The sequence below is a fragment of the Puma concolor genome, chromosome D1 (genome assembly GCF_028749965.1).
Source record: "Puma concolor isolate L17-30 chromosome D1, mPumCon1.1.hap2, whole genome shotgun sequence".
Taxonomy (NCBI): domain Eukaryota; kingdom Metazoa; phylum Chordata; class Mammalia; order Carnivora; family Felidae; genus Puma; species Puma concolor.
Genome location: NC_141676.1, coordinates 72,568,749 through 72,585,002, shown reverse-complemented (window position 1 = coordinate 72,585,002; position 16,254 = coordinate 72,568,749). Strand labels below are relative to the sequence as shown.

Genomic DNA, 16,254 nt, shown 5'->3' with positions numbered 1-16,254 from the left:
AGGGGCAGAGAGGGATAAAGAGAATCCCAAGCAGGATCTGCACTGTTAGTGTGGAGCCTGATGTGGGACTCAAACCCACAAACCACGAGATCATGACCTGAGCTGAAACCAAGAGCCAGTTAACCGACTGCGCCACCCAGGCCTTCCCGAGGGGTTTTGAGTTCTATGGCCTTGGATGTCATTGGCTAGTGGTGTGAATATAACAAGTTGCTCCCACTCTGGGATTAAAATTTTTCATTTAAACTAGATTAGTAGTTATCAATCATACCTGGGTAATATATCTCTTTGGAAACCTGATTAAAAGTAAATATGGGGGGAGGGGCTCCTGGGTGGCTCAGTTGGTTGAACGACAGACTCTTGGTTTCAGCTCAAGTCATGATCTCATAGTTGGTGAATTCTGGACTCACCTCAGGCTCTGCACTGACTCTCTGTCTTGGGATTCTCTCTCTCTCTGCCCCTCCCCTGCTCGTGCTCTCTCACCTTCTCAAAATAAATAAACTTTTTTAAAAAAGTGAATATTATGACATTAATACACAATACTACATACAGTGTAATTACAAATAACCTCCAACAGCAAGGACCCCAGTTTAAGAACCTCTGAACAAAATAATCCATCACTCTAGGTCTTTCTACCTATGCTTTTCTGTGATATTTTTTGCAAGAAACCATCCATTTTTATAAGATTATAGTAGGAAATTAACTCTGTGGACAAAGGAAAGGAAATTCTCTTCATATGCTCTCAAACAGAATCCAAGTTCTCCTGCTTTATGCAAGAGAAGGCTGTGATTTTGTATAACAATAATAATGAAAGACTCAGATTCATACAGATACATACATACATATATACATACATAAATACATATATACCACACATAAATTCAGGGCTTCCTTTTTTTTTTCTTTTTCTTTTAAGTCAGGTTAAAAATGAAAAGATTGATAGTTTTCTTTTTTTTTTTTTCATTTAGCGACTTAAAATGCCAGTTGGAGGATTGTAATGATAGAGTCACTTAAAGCAAAGAAATAAAAACATGACAGACAAAGATAGGCTGAATTGATTTAGTCTCTATCTCCAAGTTACTTACAACTCCCCAAATCAGTGTTTACTTGGAGCATTCAGACAGGTAATAGACTTAAATCATAAGGCATTGTTAAAGAGGATGACCAGAAGCAAATGAGCCACAGTCATCAACAGATAATGCTAGTGCTAAAGAGTGTTCATTATATTAAAGAGGAAAAAAATTTACTTAAGGTTAACCCAGCTGAACGTTGTTGTTGTTGTTTTAAAACAATGAGACACATTTTTAAGTGCTACTTACGGTAAACATTTCCTTTTTGTGTGCTATCCAGGACATTTTCATATGCAGCCATGTTATACAAACATAACTGAAGTTAGGAGTACTCTTATTTTGTGGTCGAGAAAACTGAGGCATAAAGGGAAGTGGTAGCTTGCTTGTCATCCACTGAGTGAGAAGTATAGCATAGGGAATACATAGTAACATTGCAGTAACTTATGGTTACAGGTGGCGACTGCACTTTTTGTGGTGGGGAAAAAAAAGTCATCCATTGAGTTTGTCACAGAGCTGAAACTGGGGTTCAGCTTTCCCCATCTCTGTGTTTTCCCTCCCCATGACATACATACATATCTAGTAAGACGTATCTTACTCCCTGTGAAGCCTATTTAGTGGTAGGTGGAAAATAAGGTGCTATGTGTTAATTCCAGATTCAGGTGCAGAGAATCACTCTTATTCCCTATGTATCTTCCGATTCTAAATGTGGTAGTCCTTTATGTTTTGCAATTAGAACCTATTTCCAGAAGTCAGTTTTGAAGTATGGCAATGGTGCTAAAGGGATTATGTTCTCCAGAACTTTGTTGTGGAGAAATGTGTAATAGTGTAATTTTTAGGAAAAACTAATAATTTAACTTTAAATTTGGATTCGTAAACAGAAGTCATAACTTCCCTGCTTTCTAACCTCCCAGGGAAATGTTGATATTAAAACAGATGATTATTGTTCTCTACTCATATGACCATAATGTTGAGGAGAAAAGAATCAGCTTTTTGTTAACTAGTAAGATAGGAAATAAATGAAATCAAGCATAATGAGCATTTACTTCAACCAGCACAGAACAATAAGAATTCTCTGTCTCCTTCTGTCTAAATCTCCACTCCATTACCCCTGCTTCTTTATTCCACACTGTGGTATTCTCAAAGGACAGAGTTGCAAAAGCTAGCTAGATGAAGTTTTCTAAAGAAAAGAAGCAGAAGACTTCCAATACTTATCAAAGAAGGGTCCATTAAGAGAAAAAGCAAAAAAAGGCCATACCAGTAATTTAAAATTAGTAAAGAGTTAAGCAATGTTGCTTTAGAACAGAGACCAGAATTTTTTTTGAAGTGAATATACAGAATTTTTACTTTCTCCTATACGAAATTTTATACTCCTCTTGGTAATATCTAAAAGTGGATTTCTTATTTTACACTGGCAAATATTACCAGTAATCTTAATGCAGTGTTAGGCTACAATGTAAGCTTGGTAAGGGCAAGAAATGCCTCCTAAAAGCAAAACTAGGAGGAAGAAAAAAAAGGAGTCAAAGAAAAATTATTTAACACATCAGAACATGATAATGCTTTTCTTTTCATAACTCTATAGATGTTCAAGTGTGTGGCAGAACTGACTATTACTGTGTTTTGGGAAGATGTAATGTTTGGTCATTGCACATTTTGATTGCCACTAGAATTTTAGCAGAAACTTTACCTTTGATCGGAATTACATCTGGCTTCTATAAGAATTAGAGCTTTGACAAGCTGCTGGTTGACCTAGAGACAACCCCATTTAGATGAGAGCCAGCCCTGTGTAAATGCTCTAATATATGTAGCAATAAAGAAGGGGAGTCTGCCATGGATTTTGCCAGCTGCATACACTGCATATTAAAATTCTGTCAGTGCAAGGTCATATTTCTCAGTTCTTATCCTTCTACCCAGAGAATGAAACCTTCTTAACAAATGGGGATCCTGAGATACAGAAATTCCCTCTTGTATCTTAACAGTGTGTCTGTTCACCTATATCGGCACATTCATTTGAAACTAATTATCAATTAGGATGACTATAATTCATTTTAGTGGTGAGAAACCTCCACAATAAAATGGGGGCCTTGCTTGTCTGCTAAAAAATATATGGTAGAAAACACATTGGCTAGGGAGAAGTACTTCAATCTTCTAGGTTTTCCTCTCCCACTGATTCTTAAAGGATTATAAAATTCCTTAGCACACATATGTTGGAATATGACCTGAGTTGTACTTCCGTGCTCTGTGATTAGATGGTTTACTCTTGATTTTGTCCAGTTCAGGAAAATTCTAGCTCTTAAGTCAGCTTAGCATCTTTCATCACAGTAGTTGGGTGCCCACCAGGTGCAATTATATCCTTAAAGATGGCCGTTATTTGCTTACCAAATGGCATTAACAGGGAAATTTTTTTCTCGTCTCATTGAAATGTGATTCAGATTCAAAGTTGGAAAAAGTAGAAATTACTTTGAAAAGTGGGAGTGATTGACTGAAGTTCTGTTTACCTGGAGAATGCCAGTGTCATCATTTTATCCAGCCACCTCCAGTGTATAGAGTGAACAGAATCCTAGGTTAGAAATCAGAGAATTTGCAGCCTTTATCCCTGAAGAGTATTCAGTTATGTACCTAAAAATGTGTGTAATTTCTACCTCTACATACATCCCTTGTACTGGGATGTAGTGGGGCAAGCATATGGGGGAGAAGAGGAAAAGAATGGTCAGGAAAGAGAAATGTCCTAGGTAAATGTTCCTTAGTGGTTTTTTTTGATAATATAGTACAAATAAAATGCCACTCTGAGAAAGTAAAAACCCAGGCTTTTATGAGTCACAGTCCACTGTAACTGAAAGGGTCAGTATTTAATTATGTTTTCTGGGCAAGTAGAAAACATAAACACCACTCTCTATCTTTGTTTTCTGGAGATTCCCCTACACAAAGTTGTATCCAATATAGCTGCCTTCTGGATTCCTCTTAAGATTTTGGTCAGGCCCAATATGGCTAGAGATAGCTGTATTGATATGACAATCAAGCTAGGAATTGCTGGAGGGTGATATACATTATCCTACTTACTTAAGGTTTGGTGTAGGAAAAAGCAGGTGTATATGAGACATCTTACTGAATTAAAACCAAGGCCTCTATCTTAGAACTTTAAGTAATTCTATAGTAGGGGGAAAAAAGCACTACACAGTAGCTACTTTTTTCCTAGATGGAATAAAATTAATTTATCTTTTTTTAACTCTCAGCAAAGATAATTCACACTGTATCTTCATCAAAACTTTGTTATAGTGTAGATATTTGTATTTAAATTGTGTGTGTGTGTGTGTGTGTGAGAGAGAGAGAGAGAGTAAATTGCCTGAATGAAAATGACATTCTGCAGTAGTGTAGAATGACACTTTCCAACTTTCATAACTAAGCATCCGATGGCGGCAGGTATGCAAAGGGAGGAAGCATATTTCTTCCATCAAAATGTGCTATGCTCAGCAATCCAGGTGTGGCATTTGATTCTTGTCTGGCTAAACTGAGGTGTGTGTTTATACACTGCTAGAGAGGAAACACTAACCCAGATTCAAAACTTGGAAAGAATTAGAAAAATATATAGTTATTTTTTAAAAATAATTTTATTATTGTAAAGACATGGTATGTTTTAGAAAATACTGTTTCAGAAAATGGCATAGTGCTTAAAAGCTAAACAAATAAAAGTTGGACAAATATACTTAAATTCCCTCTCATTAAAAACTAATTGTGTACCTTTGGCGCTAATAATCAAGAATTTTTCCAGGGTTTTTACACCAAGTTAGTTATTTTCATCCTAATGAAGGACCCAATTATCACACTAATCTTACTTATGAAGATACTAAACAAGTAGTGTTTAAGACATGTTACTTTGAAACCTTGAAAGTATTCTAATCCCAAGTTTCTCAACACTCTTGTAACTTTCATTTCATCAGATGTATAATTGGGAGTTATAGATTTCTAATCTCTAAGTTTAATATCCTGGGTTTGGGATATTGGCTTTAGCCTTTCCAAGGCTTTACCTTGGTTTCTTTTTGTGGTATTATTCCTAAATGACATAATAATGTCCATTAAAACATTGAAATATTTATACAATTTTAAGATGTCAACATTATATTTTTATGCATAGAAAACTAATAAAATGTAATGTTCATTATGAAGTCTAAACGGTGAGATTTTATACTTTATCACTGATGGTTTCAGTTTTACCTAAACATTGAGTATGTTGTAAAGATTTACGCCCATATATTAACTCTTGCTCAAAGGATTTTGTTTATAGTATTCCCCCTATCTGCGGTTTTGCTTTCCATGTTTTTGGCTTCAGTTATGTGCAGTCAATGGTGTTCTAGAAGCAGATGATCCTCCTTCTGACATGTAGTCAGAAGGTCAGTCGTTGTAGCAGCAAAACACTATGTCCAGCTGCCTGTGTTGTTCACCTGATTTCATCTCTTTTTTAAATTTTTTAAATATAATTTATTGTCAAATTGGCTAACATAACAGTGTGTAAAGTATGCTCTTGGTTTTGGGGGTAGACGCCCATGGTTCATCACTTACATACAACACCCAGAGCTAATCCCAACAAGTGCCCTTCTCAATGCCCATCGCCCAATTTCCCCTCTCCATCAGCCCCCCATCCACCTTCAGTTTGTTCTCTGTATTCAAGAGTCTTGTATGGTGTGCCTCCCTCTGTCTGTCTGTAACTATTTTTTCTCCTTCCCTCCACCATGGTCTTCTGTTAAGTTTCTTAAGATCCACATATGAGAGAAAACATATGATATCTGTCCTTCTCTGACTGACTTATTTCACTCAGCATAATACCTTCCAGTTCCACCCACGTTGCTACAAATGGCATGATTTCATTCTTTCTCATTGCCAAGTAGTATTCCATTGTATATATAAGCCACATCTTCTTTATCCATTCATCAGTTGATGGACATTTAGGCTCTTTCCATAATTTGGCTATTGTTGAAAATGCTGCTATAAACATTGGGGTATATGTGCCCCTATGAATCAGCACTCCTGTATCCCTTGGATAAATTCCTTGTATGCTATTCCTGGGTCATAGGGTAGTTCTATTTTTAATTTTTTGAGGAACCTTCACACTGTTTTCCAGAATGGCTGCACCAGTTTGCATTCCCACCAACAGTGCAAGAAGGTTCCCATTTCTCCATATCCTCACCAGCATCTGTTATTTCCTGAGGTGTTCATTTTAGCTACTTTGACCAGCATGAGGTAGCATCTCAGTGTGGTTTTGATTTGTATTTCCCTGATGATGAGTGACATGGAGCATCTTTTCATGTGTCTGTTGGCCATCTGGATGTCTTCTTTGGAAAAGTGTCTATTCATGTCTTCTGCACATTTCTTCACTGGATTATTTATTTTTTGGGTTTTGAGTTTGGTAAGTTCTATATAGATTTTGGATACTAACCCTTTATCCAATATGTCATTTGAAAATATCTTTTCCCATGTCATAGGTTGCCTTTCAGTTTTGTTGATTGTTTCCTTTGCAATGCAGAAGCTTTTTGTCTTGATGAGGTCCCAATAGTTCATGTTTGCTTTTAATTTCCTTGCCTTTGGAGATGTGTTGAGCAAGGAATTGCTGCGGCTGAGGTCAAAGAGGTTGTTGCCTGCTCTCTCCTCTAGGGTTTGGATGGTTTCCTGTCTCACATTTAGGTCTTTCATCCATTTTGAGTTTATTTTTGTGTATGGTGTAAGAAAGTGGTCTAGTTTCATTCTTTTGCATGTTGCTGTCCAGTTCTCCCAGCACCATCTACTAAAGAGACTGTCTTTTTTCCATTGGATATTCTTTCCTGCTTTCTCAAAGATTAGTTGGCCATACTTTTGTGGGTCCAATTATGGAGTCTCTATTCTATACCGTTGGTCTATGTGTCTGTTTTTGTGCCAATACCATAATGTCTTGATGGTTACAGCTTTGTAGTAGAGGCCAAAGTTGGATTGTGATGCCTCCCGCTTTGGTTTTCTTCTTCACTGTTACTTTGGCTATTCAGGGTCTTTTGTGATTCCATACAAATTTTAGGATTGCTTGTTCTAGCTTCGAGAAGAATGCTGGTGCAATTTTGATTGGGATTGCATTGAATGTGTACATTGCTTTGGGTAGTATTGAAATTTTAACAGTATTTATTCTTCCAATCCATGAGCATGGAATGTTTTTCCATTTCTTTGTGTCTTCTTCAATTTCCTTCATAAGTTTTCCATAGTTTTCAGCATACATATCTTTTACATCTTTGGTTAGGTTTATTCCTAGGTATTTTATGTTTCTTGGTGCAGTTTAAATGGGATCCATTTCTTTATTTCTTTATTTGTTTCTTCATTATTGGTATATAAAAATGCAACTGATTTCTGTACATTGATTTTATACCCTGCGACTTTGCTGAATTCATGTATAAGTACTAGCAGCCTTTTGGTGGAGTCTTTTAGATTTACATGTAGAGTATTGTGTCTGTGAAAAGTGAAAGTTTGACATCTTTGCCAATTTTTATGCCTTTTATTTTTTTGTCTGATTGTTGATGCTAAGACTTCCAACACTATATTAAATGACAGCGGTGAGAGTGGACATCCCTGTCGTGTTCCTGATCTCAGGAGGAAAGCTCTCAGTTTTTCCCTATTGAGGATAATATTAGCTGTGTGCTTTTCATGTATGGCTTTTATGATGTTTAAGTATGTTCCTTCTATCCCGACTTTCTTGAAGTTTTTTTTTTTTTTTCAAGAAAGCATGCTGTATTTTATCAAATGTTTTTTTCTGCATCTATTGACAGGATCATAAAGTTCTTATATTTTCTTCTATTAATGTGATGTATCACATTGTTTGATTTGCAAATATTGAACCAGCCCTGCAGCCCAGGAATGAATCCCACTTGATCATGTTGAATAATTCTTTTTATATGCTGTTGAATTTGATTTGCTAGTATCTTGTTGAGGATTTTGGCATCCATGTTCATCAGGGATATTGGCCTGTAATTCTCCTTTATTGCTGGGTCTCTGTCTGGTTTGGGAATCAAGGTAAAGTTGGCTTCATAGAATGATTATGGAAGTTTTCCTTCCCTTTCTATTTTTTTGGAACAGCTTGAGAAGTATAGGTATTAACTCTGCTTTAAATGTCTGCTAGAATTCCCCAGGGAAGCCATCTCATCCAGGACTCTTATTTGTTGGGAGATTTTTGATAACTGATTCAATGTATTCACTAGTTATGGGTTTGTTCAGATTTTGTATTTCTTCCCATTTGAGTTTTGGTAGGTGTGGGTGTCTAGGGATTTGTCCATTTCTTCCAGGTTGTCCAGTTTGTTGGCGTATAATTTTTCATAGTATTCTCTGATAATTGCTTGTATTTCTGAGGGATTGGTTGTGATAAATCCATTTTCATTTGTGATTTTATCTATTTGGTTCCTCTCTCTTTTCTTTTTGAGAAGTCTGGCTAGGGGTTTATCAATTTTGTTTATTTTTTCAAAACGAAAATAACTGAATTTCATTGGTCTGTTCTTTTCTTTTTTGTTTTGGATTCTATATTGTTATTTCTGCTCTGATCTTTATTATTTCTCTTCTTCTGCTGGGTTTGGGATTTCTTTGTTGTTCTGCTTCTGGTTCCTTTAGGTGTGCTGTTAGATTTTGTATTTGGGATTTTTCTTGTTTCTTGAGATAGGCTTGGATTGCAATGTATTTTCCTCTTAGGACTGCCTTTGCTGCATCCCTAAGGGTTTTGGTTATTGTGTTTTCATTTTCACTTGTTTCTGTATTTTTTTTAATGTTTTTAATGTTTATTTATTTTTGAGACAGAGAAAGTGTGAGTGGGAGGGGGGGAGCAGAGAGAGAGGGAGACACAGAATCTGAAGCAAGCTCCAGGCTCTGAGCTGTCAGCACAGAGCCCAATGTGGGGCTTGAACTCATGAACCATGAGATCATGACCTGAACTGAAGTTGGATGCTAAATGACTGAACCACCCAGGCGTCCCAACTTGTTTCCGTATTTTTAAAAATTTCTTCTTTAATTGCCTAGTTGACCCATTCATTTTTAGTAGGATGTTCTTTAGCCTCCATGCATTCCCTGTGGTTGATTTCAAGTTTGATAGTATTGTGATCTGAAAGCATGCATGGTATGATCTCAATTCTTTTATATTTATTTACGGCTGTTATGTGGCCAAGTATGTGATCTATCTGGAGAAGGTTCCATGTGTACTCGAGAAGAATGTATATTCTGCTATTAGGATGAAAAGTTCTGAATATATCTGTCAAGTCCATCTGGTTCAATATATCATTCAGGGCAATTGTTTCTTTACTGATTTTCTGTCTAGATGATCTGTCCATTGTTGTAAGTGGAGTATTAAAGTCCCCTACAATTACCACATTCTTACCTATAAAATTGCTTATGTTTATGATCAATTGTTTTATATATTTGGGTGCTTCCAAATTGTCACATAAACATTTATAATTGTTATCTCTTCTTGATGGATAGACCCCATAATTATGATATAATGTCCTTGTTCATCTCTTGTTACAGCCTTTAGTTTAAAATCTAGTTTCTCTGATGTAAGTATGGCTACTCCAACTTTCTTTAGACTTCCAGTAGCATGAGAGATGGTTTTCCATCCCCTTACTTTCAATCTGAAGGTGTCCTCAGGTCTAAAATTAGTCTCTTGTAGACAGCAAATACATGGGTCTTGTTTTTTGTTTTTTGTTTTTTGTTTTTCTTATCCATTCTGATACCCTATGTCTTTTGACTGGAGCATTTATTCCATTTACATTCAGTGTTATTATTGAAAGATATGGGTTTAGAGTCATTGTGTTATCTGTCAGTTCATGCTTGTAGGGATGTCTCTTGTCTTTTGTGGTCTTTGCAACATTCCACTCATAGAATCCCCCTTCACATCTCTTGTAAGGCTGGCTTAGTGGTGATGAATTCCTTCAGATTTTGTTTATCTGGGAAGACCTTTATCTCTCCTTCTACTCTGAATGACAGGGTTTCTGGACAAAGGATTCTTGGCTGCATATATTTCCTATTCAACACATTGAAAATTTCCTGCCACTCCTTTCTGGCCTGCCAAATTTCAGTAGATAGGTCTTCTAGTACCCTTATGTGTCTACCCTTGTAGGTTAAGTCCTGTTTATCCCTAGCTGCTTTCAGAATTCTCTCTTTATCCTTGTATTTTGCCAATTTCACTATGATATGTCATGCAGAAGATCGATTCAAGTTACATCTGAAGGAAGTTCTCTATGCCTCTTGGATTTCAATGCCTGTTTCCTTTCCCAGATCAGGGAAGTTCTCAGCTATGATTTGTTCAAGTACACCTTCAGCCCCTTTCTCTCTCTCCTCTTCTTCTGGAACTCCTATGATATGGATATTGTTCCATTTCATTGAATCACTTAGTTCTCTAATTCTCCCCTCATGGACCAGAATTTTTTCATCTCTCTTTCTCAGCTTCATATTTTTCCAAAATTTCTATTTCATTTAATCTTCTATTTCACGTAATCTCCCCTCTGCCTCTCCAATCCTTGCTTTTACCACCTCTAGTTTATTTTGCATCTCATTTACAGCATTTTTAAATTCATCATGACTATTTTTCAGTTCCTTGATCTCTGCAGCAATAGATTCTCTGCTGTCTTCAATGCTTTTTTCAAGCCCAGCAGTTAATCTTATGACTATTATTCTAAATTCTTGTTCAGTTATATTCTTTATATCTGTTTTGAGCAATTCTTTTTTTTTTTTTAATGTTTATTTATTTTTGAGACAGAGAGAGACAGAGCATGAACGGGGGAGGGTCAGAGAGAGGGAGACACAGAATCTGAAACAGGCTCCAGGCTCTGAGCTGTCAGCACAGAGCCCAACGCGGGGCTTGAACTCATGGACAGCGAAATCATGACCTGAGCCGAAGTTGGCCACTTAACCGACTGAGCCACCCAGGCGCCCCGTGTTTTAAGCAATTCTTTAGCTGTCATTTCTTCCTGGAATTTGTTTTAAGGAGTATTCTTCCATTTCATCATTTTGGCTAGTTTTCTGTCCCTAATGTGTTTTAAAAGCTTGTTATGTGCCCTGAACCTGTGAGCACTAACATCAAAGAGGGGTCATACACTATCCAGGACCTGGCCCTTCAGGAGGTTTTTTGTTGTTGTTGTTGTTGTTTTGAGAGGGTTACTTGCTCTCTGTTGTGTGACTCTAGTCACTTTATCTCCCTACTCATAGTGATGTTTTAGACCTTCCACTAGATGTGCTTTGATTTGTTCCTTGATGTAGCCCTGGAAAGGAAAACAAACAAACAAACAAAATCAACCAGAAAACAAAAAACAAGCAGACCCACAAACAGAAAACCCAAAAAACTAGAAACCCCAGCTACAATTAAACAACAGAGTGGAGGCAGTGCTGATGGAAGAGGCCTTTTTCCTTACAAAGAGAGAAATGCCAGGGAGGGAAAAATAAAATAAAAATTGACCAGACAGATAAACTATATGGCTTAATCCAGAGATGGAGAAAGGAAAATAAAGAAGGAGGAAGGGAAAAAGAAAATTGACCAGAGAAACTATACAGCTTAATCCAGAGAGAAAGGAAAATAAAGGAGGTGTAGAACATGTATCAAGAGAATAGATTAAATATGTCTGCTTAAACAAACCAACAACCAAAGTAACTAGACTAGAGGGGGGAAGAGATAAGAAGGAGAAAAGGAAGGAAGAATATATCTATATAATAAGAATCTTCCAAGAATTAATCCAGGCAGTGCAGCAGCACTGGTCTGGAGTAGGGGCTGTCTGGTTCATCAGCGTCTATCCTCAGTTATCAGGCACTGAGGGGCGTGGTTTGGTGTAGGCGGTCCCGCCTCCACTGTGGGCTCCGCCAAACCGATCCCTGAGGCCCTGCCTTGGTGGTGGTGGGGAGAAAAATGCAACACCCCAGTCCCTCCTCTACAACCGGGTGTCCCAAACCACTCTGTTCAAGCCATCCTTACTGTGCCATGGGCACAAATGAGGCCATTTGTCCCACTCTGCTGACTCCCATGCTTCCCTGGCACTAGGCTGGGGCTTAAACCCCAATGTATTTAAGATTCCCCCTCTGTGTGCCCTGATTTCAGGGAAGTGCTGGTCTGTTGAGCGGATATATACCTTCTTCCCACAGCACTCTGGGGAGGAAATTGCTTTCTTCCACTGAGGGCTGCGCCTCTGAGCTAGTTATCGAGCCGGGGGCTGGCTCCACTCCTCCCCAGCTGCGGGAACAGGGCAAACGGCCCCAGTCCAGAGAAAGCCCCGCAGTTAGAGATTGGACCTTTCTCCATCAGCTCCGTGGTTTTTTTGTTGTCCAGATACAATCCTATACTTCCCCATCCTCCCTTTCTCTTCCCTTAGTCTCTCTGCAGAAGGGGATCCCTCCTCTCTGTTTGTTTTATCTCTCTCAGTTCTCAATCACACACCTATGGCCTGTCTTGTCTTACTGGGTCCCTGTAAGCATTTCTGTTGCTTTGCCGCCCGGACTCTTGGAGTTCAAAGTCCTTTGGCCTCAACACTGCTTTGTATGAGAGACGAGGGAACTTTGGATCCCCCTACTTCTCCATCATGTTGGCCCCTCTCCTGACTTCATCTCCTAACGTCAGCAATTTATCATCACATCATCACGAGAAGGGTGAGTACAGTACAATAAGATATTTTGAGAGAGAAAAAGACTGCATTCACATAACTTTTATTACAGTATATTGTTATAATTGTTCATTCTATTTTTTTAATCTTTCACTGTGCCTAACTTATAAATTAATTTTATCATAGATATGTATACATAGAAAAACTATGGTATTCACAGGGTTCACTACTGTCATTTCAGGTATCCACTGAGGGTCTTGAAATGGACAGGAGGCATATTTTTTCCAACATATCCCCATCTCCCTTGTTTAAAAGTCTGTGAATTACACAAATAAGGATACCAGTAGAGTAACTCAGGTTTTCCTGACACTTACTTAGGTGGGAAATGAGCAGGTTGCCATAAGCTCTGTCTTAGAGACACCTGTGTTTCAGCACCATCTGAAAACTAGCTGTGTGATTTTCCCATCAGAATAACGCAGATGAGAAATTTGTCTAAGACTCATTCCATGTGGTCTTCTTGTGTTGGCTGTGAACCTTTAATTTGATGGTGGACAGGATGAGTGAAAATGCTTCAGTATGTATGATTGTGGTCCACCTTTAGGTCCTAAGATATGCCTCTCAAGGTATACAAAGTTGAAAAGCCCCTTTTCACTAGGAGAATGAAAAGCTATTTGCTTCAGAGTGAAGGATGTCATACTTTCCGTGGTTATAAATGTATGTTCTTTACATTAAAGTATTATTCATTGTTTTCTCTATCTGAACATCATTCATGGGTCAAGTAAGATGCTACAGGGCTCTAATTTTGGAGCTCTTATAAGTGGCGACTTGTTTGTAGGGCTTAAGCAGGTTATTTCACTGTGTGGTAGTGTGCATTGTTCCCAATCAGTTCCTACCACGTTGCAGTCCTCCCAAGTGATTTATGTTCAAAGAGTCTGCTTTCCTCAGATGGTGTCTTATTCCTGTATTTTGCCAGGATGTCATGCATTCTGTAATGGGCATTTCAATAGGTCAGGTTCAAATGCATTTAAAGGCAAGATTAGCAGTTATGTGCTCGCATTCCCTACGTGCATTATTTGCTTTGTGTCACAAAGGGGTCATGAGTGCATGCTTTAATAGCGTTAGTGTTGTAAAATTACTCAGCGGCAGCAGCCAGCAAGGGAAAACCGCAAAAGATAATGGGGAAAAAATGTTTTGGGGGTGTGCAAATCAAGGAGACTTTGATGTAAATCTCAATTCTGAAGATTAAAAGTTCCTCTAAAATGCCTTCCTTTATTCATATTGATTACCCTGCTGTCAGGAATGTGTTTGCCAGAGCTCAGAAATATGAAAATGTGTGACAGTAAAAGTTCTTCATCAGACTTTTTATTAGGCACTGAAATCTATAAGAAATCTTTTTAAGTGGCTTGTGTTGCAGGGGCTCTGTTTGCAGCTTGCTAATAAATGTGTCATCAACTGGGAAATGTAAGCAAACATCTAAAACTTGATTTTGCATTTCAGATATAGACCCAAGGTATTGTGTAAAAAACACTTCTGTGACTTAGAGTGACTGTTAATTGTGACAGATTTCAAAGTCACCTTGCACGCATTTTGACAAGGTGAGTTATGAAATGAAATTTCCAGTTTGTTCCGACAAAAGACTTTAGTGGGAGGTTTTGATTATTAAACAAATCCAGACTTCAAGTTTTTAAAATAGCTGTCTGTTTGCCTCAGGTTTCTTTTGTGATGGTGGTAAGAAGTGGTTAATTATTGGTTTTTAAATCCCTGATGGGATACTTGGGGGGAAAACACATTTTGATCTTCCAGAGCAGATGGAAACAATATGCCTAGTGATGTGTTACAACTGTGTAGATTTTGTGAGGCTTGCCTTTCAGAGCTGTTGGCCTCCCCTTTCACCGCAATCTGTCAGTAACAGGAAGGGTGCTCCTAAGTAGATCAACTGGCAGACCCCTGGGAGCCACAGCCATGACCCGAACCCTTGCTATGACCACAGTTTCTCTTTTCCATGGCCTATATAAACTCCATTCTTTATTTCCTTGAAACCAGCTTTAACCTGGAACCTTTATGAGGATATAATTATTTTCTGTTGTTTCCTAACCCAGCTGTAGATCTTAGAACCCCTGGGTCCTATAGCCTATTTGTTTAGGTCCTTGGATTAACCTAGGCTCTGCTTCTGTTTTCCATTCAACCCCTGAATTAACCTACTGTCCTTGGTTATGACTTTCCTTTGTTTCAGGGCTTACAGGAGTCATCCAGGCACTGGCCCTGACCAGCCATGGCTTCTCTGTGCCCATGGTCACTTTGACTGCCATTCACACACAGTATACTATAGAACCATGTATCATTATGGTAAACTTTATGCGTAGAGTTTATTCACATGTGAAGTGATGTTCCAGCTACAGATAGGTCTTGGTTTTTTTCTGGTAGTTTTCTCTTCTATAAACATGCTACACACATACCGAATCAGTGAACACTAAACAATTGCTCCCATTTCAGTTCTTGTGAACCTCTGTTCACAATACTTTTTCAACCAATCGGTACATAACCATATGTGTGTTTCTCATTTAGTAGAACTCATGGCCAACAGCACTTGTAACTCATGCCCAAATGAAGCTTATCTAATGCAGTATGTTTTCCATAAGGCACATCCCTGCCATCTTACACTTAGGAACACTAGATGGGACTTCATTATTTTTAGGGACCTTTTTAAGCAGTAACATCACCAGGAAAAAGCACAAACATGCAAAAAATGTGGCACTAAATAAACCATGAACAGGACGCTTGATTGTAGTATGGGAGCTGAAGCAAGAAGGCAGGGAGATGCCATATTTTACATCAGCTGGGGACACGGGCCTCAAGCGACTCAAATATTTCATTGCTCTGTGCAGGTCTGCAAATGACCAAGAAAGTGCAGCAAATATTGATTTTAGGGTTACAAAAAATTTATCAAGTAGGTAACTGGCACATAAGGAATCCATGAATAACAAGGTTCGACTATGTCTACTTTTCCTAGATATTGTGACTGGGAAGGAAGATTCTGTGCCCTTTGGTAGCTTTTATCTTTATTCTTCACTTATTGCTGATTTTGAACTAACCTGGAGCATCTTCTCTATAGATGAGAAAGATACTTCTCCATCTTGATCTTCTTCTCTTCTAATTCTTTTCCTTCTTCCACCTCAAAAATATAAAATGTTGATTTGATTGGACAGAGTATGAAATTTTTTTTTTTTTTAATTTTTTTTTTTCAACGTTTTTATGGGACAGAGAGAGACAGAGCATGAACGGGGGAGGAGCAGAGAGAGAGGGAGACACAGAATCGGAAACAGGCTCCAGGCTCTGAGCCATCAGCCCAGAGCCTGATGCGGGGCTCGAACTCACGGACCGCGAGATCGTGACCTGGCTGAAGTCGGACGCTTAACCGACTGCGCCACCCAGGCGCCCCAAGAGTATGAAATTTTTATTGGCTTGTACTTATTAATAAGTAGGGTTATTGTGTGTAAAAGATTGTGCATATACTTGTGTTCAGGAAAAAGTTAACATCCAGCCCTGTGGCTGATGTCCTTGTTAGCAAGGCCTGCTTGCAAGGTTGGCCATTCGCTTGCAAGGTTGGCCATTTGCTG

At 38.3% G+C, this 16,254-nt stretch overlaps 1 long non-coding RNA gene across 1 annotated transcript in view; it reads left to right on the top strand.

Annotated features, from left to right (window-relative positions):
* Positions 1–16,254, top strand: part of LOC147576806 (uncharacterized) — an 859,087-nt gene that overhangs the window by 643,057 nt on the left and 199,776 nt on the right. The window lies entirely within an intron of this gene.